The sequence below is a fragment of the Solanum pennellii genome, chromosome 5 (assembly GCF_001406875.1).
Source record: "Solanum pennellii chromosome 5, SPENNV200".
NCBI lineage: Eukaryota > Viridiplantae > Streptophyta > Magnoliopsida > Solanales > Solanaceae > Solanum > Solanum pennellii.
Window position 1 is genome coordinate 67506825 of NC_028641.1, and position 4810 is coordinate 67511634.

The 4810-nt window shown below is 30.6% G+C and overlaps 1 long non-coding RNA gene across 1 annotated transcript; it reads right to left on the bottom strand.

The window, feature by feature from the left end:
* Nucleotides 1-799: 799 nt before the first annotated feature.
* On the bottom strand, nucleotides 800-2982 carry LOC107019090. Its single transcript, XR_001456743.2, has 2 exons — nucleotides 2153-2982; nucleotides 800-1933 (listed from the first exon to the last, which is right to left on the bottom strand). It is a non-coding gene; the product is annotated as an uncharacterized LOC107019090 (long non-coding RNA).
* Between the last annotated feature and the right edge of the window lie 1828 nt (nucleotides 2983-4810).

The window sequence follows — 4810 nt, forward strand, 5'->3', positions numbered from 1 at the left end:
ATATTTTTGTTTAGTATACGTATATGCTGAGTGACTTCTTTAAAATATGAAGAATGCAGTTTTGCTGGTAACATGATTTAAGCATTATTGTGAATACACATATTTATTACTAGTATGAAGTTTTGTTCATAACATAAAGCAAGTACTTGGATACAAAAAAATTGTTAACCCTTATCGAAATGGATATGATGAAAGTTATGTATCTTGTAAGTGATTGTTGTGAATACGTATATGTTGGCAGACTTCATATATTGTATTCTTATAAAACATGATATATTGTTGCACAGTAAGATGGTTCGACATTTGAGTATTAATTTCATGATTAACATAACAGTGAATGTGGGGTACAAACATGGGTTGATCTTTGCATGTAAATGCAGTAGCCTGAGTAAATGACATATGTAAGAATACAGTGAATACAATTAATATGTATTTACTTTATCTTTGAAAACATATAAATAACATTACAAAGTGTATAATTACTTTACTGATACAAATCACCCAAACAAAATTCATTAAAATAGCATACAACACAAATATAACAAATACATGATAATTACATAGCATACAACACTAATATAACAAATACACAATGGTGAATACAAACAATCCAATTAAAATTCATTAATAAAAAATATGAAATATCATATTCATGTTAAATGTATCCGTAAATTAAAATGTATTTACTTTAATTTCGAAAATATTCAAATAGCATTACAATGTGTATTTACATAGAATACAATACAAATTCAAAACCACCCAAGATGAATTCATTAATAAATAGCATACAACAGAAATACGAAAATTATATAGCATACAACACAAATCCAAGAAATACAGCACAGTAAATACAAACAATCCAATTAAAATTCATTAAAAAGCAACGGAAATACAAAATACAAACTAACAAATATTACACATTATACATAAGACATTTACAATATATTCAATACAAATTATTGAACAAATTGTTCTTTAACTTCAACTCAACATGCAAAAATAATTAAATACCTCTTCATCAACTATTACGGTTTCAATCTGAATTTGAGGAAGACTTTGTTCTGATCGTCTCTCCTTCATCATTTTAGAAGCAGATCCGCTATTTCTTTAGTAATACATAGATTAAAAGATGGAAAATTACTAGAAATCTGATGATTAAGGTGAATATCTCTAGTAACTCTCTTAGAATAATCCATTGAAGAGTGTTTTAGAGGTCTAATTGTGAATTATCCAACTTTCACCAAATATGAATGATTTAGAAGCAATAAAATCAGGAAAAAAAAAGATTAGTGGAATTTGTGTGAATCCAGTATTTGAAAATTAAAAACAAACAAATAAAACGATAGAAGATAAGATAAATATTGGTAGAAGATAAAATAGGGATTTCAAGGTTTGAAGAGAACATGAAAGGAGGATATGGAAGAGATAAAACTTCTTTTTTTTTACATTAAGATAAATTTGGAAGAGAGAGTTACGGGGAAACGTGAATGGGATAGTTGGGAAAAGTGATCTATGAGATATACATGGAAAGGTTAAGTAAAATAATTTATATATATATATATATAATTAATTGGAAAATGTGTAGGTAATAAGAGATAAAATAGAATTTAATTAGGATACATATTCTTTTTCAAAATAATGACATTTGTGACATTTTTACTAATATTTTTAAAGTAGTAAAGTTTTTACTAATTAAGTTATTAATTTTGACTAGTTTGCTAATTTTCCCTAAAATAATTACATGGGATTAGGCCCTACAACAACGGAATACAAATTTCTGAAAATAAAATTTGGGCTTTCAAGGCCCAATCTCTTGCTCTTCAATTCTTCAAACTCCGGAGCCTGTACAAGACTAAGGTCAAACTAGTTCAAACGCCGGAAAAGAACGGATGAACATGCTCCAACCTTGAGATCGCCAAATATGGAATTTGCCCTACGACAAGCAGGGACATATGCCAACATACAGCAGTACACACAAGAAAATTTCTTAGACTTCAAAGTATCAAGACTTATCCGACTTGGATTCAAACAATATACCAACGAGCATCAGAAAATAAAGAGAAAGAAAATAGGGACAAACAAAGGAAAAGGGGGGTCACGTCACTTCCATTCAAGCAACGCACACAAAAATATTGGAAGAAAGGATTTCTACCTATTCCGAAGCAGCAAACAGAGACGGAGAGCGAGGAATATACCACGACTTCACACCAAGAGAAAAGCTCTAGATCTTCAAGCTTAGGGAAAGCAGAGTATCGGAAATACTCGTGTCGACTCCAAAATCGGACTCCTTAAGCTAATATCTCACGGAAATCAACTCCAAAACCATCCCCCGCTTCGAAATCTTACTGTATTCCTTAACGAAAATATTAATATTGTTCTCTATTTTTCTGCACTTTTTCTCTAAGAATTCCAGAATACCAAAAAAAAGACCCCCTTGACGGTAAATAAAAGGATATTATATACTAGAAAATCAGGGTTGAATATGAGGGGAAAAGCGGAGGGAAAAAATGAAAAAATCTCCATTCCCTTTCAAAAGTCAAACTCTTAATTGATAAGAGCCTACCGTACTCTTAATAGATAAGAGCCTACCGTACGAATTCATCTATTCTCACAAATGCAACAGGAAAAACAGGGGAACCGTTCAATCTCGAGGCAAGGACAAAGGCGGCTTGGGATTGCGACACCTGGAGGATGAAGGACGATTCGAAGGCTGTACGCTGCTGGAAATCGTACGAAACAGAGAAGAACGCGGAGGAAGAAGACAAAATTGAGCGCATAGGCTTCTGCCCCCTCGCTACTTTTCCGTCTATCGCCGTCGAAGTTGACGCCGCGTGACAGTGACGAGGCGCGTCCAAGAATATGGAGGTTTGGTGGTCGCTACGCGTGTTGTCGTTGCTTTACGCCGTGAGTTTCTGAGATTTTGATGTTGGAAAGTTGAAACAGCGTTGAATGGCTTCTTTTTGGGGAAAAAAAGTATTGGGTTGGGTTAAAGATGTATTAATATAAATTAATTAAACAAGCTTCTTAAGTTTAACGAAATAAAACAATCGACGTAATTATAAAAAAAGTAAACTATTATATAACTAAACTAATTAGTAAAATTTAAAATTAAATAAAATCTTTTGAGATGAATTTCGAATAATCATAAAATATATTAGTTATATACATAATTATGTAGGTCACATGTAATATCTAAAATTATAAGAAATGTCAAAACTATTCAAAATAACGCAATCTTTATATTTTTTAAATTTATAAAATTAATTATTTTAAAAATATTTTGAGAAATAAGAAGCTCGTTAATTAATTTATGTCGGGGAGGGTCAAAATTGGGTGTCAACATATACATCCTGGTGAACTTAAACGCTGAGTTCAATTATATGTTGGTTGTTGTTGTTTTAAAAGAGAGGCTCATTCGCATCTATAATTTATTAATGGGTACAAGAATAAAAGATTCGCGTGGTGAGATAAAAAGTTGGCGTTATGCTGTCATTTTTCCTTCGCGATAGTGGTTTTTTCGATCTAACTGAGCGAACTGGCTGGTCATCATTGGATGCTTAAAAAGACAGTCAAACTGGAATGCTTTTGTAACCAAACGTCATATTTAAAATTGAATTCACATAAAAAATAATGCAACAACAATGCGATAGCTTGTAAGTATTAGCATGTCTTTTATTAAAGTTACAATGTATATTATTTCTATTTATAATGTTTATTCTCCACTTTTTTAAGGATTTGCGGAATGTCTATTGATGTCTTTGCTGAGTACCTTAGCGATGGGATCCCTGTTCCCAAAATTGGTTTCCCTTCAGACTAACTGTGTACAAGATATGGAGCCAGTTTGTGGCAATATGGTACTGAAAAGGCTAAGGCAGAATACATTAGTGAAAATGATGATCTCACATGGCCTAGAAGTCATTTCAAGCGACCAACTCAAGAAGATTTGGTCAATATTGATTAGATCTTAGACACTTTTTTATAGTGTTATTGTTTTTGAGATATATTAACTTTAGCTTTAAACTTTATTTATTTTTATTTGTTCGAGATGTTTGTACCCAAGCATTACTGTTTATCTTAAAACTTGTTCTTTTGATATCAACTTTCAATTTTTTACCTGTTATATATGAAGCACATTGATGTACAATCTTGTTGTATATAATTAGATACAAATATTAAATAGCATTTATGTATTAGTTTTATTAATCCTTAAACACACTACAACATTTATGCTCATTATTTCTTTTAGGAACTTATACTTTGGCACTTTTTTCATGCTATGATATTTTCTGCTCAAATTTATCATTTGATTCCTTTGCACTTTAATAATTCAATGTATCAGATTCAATAATTTATAAGGAAACACAACTTTATTATGCGGGTTGTTTATATCAATTTATTCTAATTTGTTGATGGCTCATTCATTTAACTTGTGATACATTAATAATTGTAGATTTGAAATACTAGACTAATACAATTTCCATAATCAGAATATATTGTACATTATTAACAAACAAGTGATGATACATTATTTCAATACGTATTTTGGAACATAATCTTTTATAAAATCATACACAATGTAGAAAATCGTAACATTTCAAATTATTATAACAAGATTTCACCGGCTAATAATAGAATTGTAATGTTTTATCAAGGTTAATTTGAAAAATTAAAAGCATAGCGAAATTATAGTAATCTAAAACATAATGTATCATAAAATGTATCTGAAACATAAAAGCAGCTCTAACAAAGAATTCCATCAGTCTTCTTTTGGGAAGAAAGTACAAGTCCTTTTGTTGTGACCTTCCTGTCC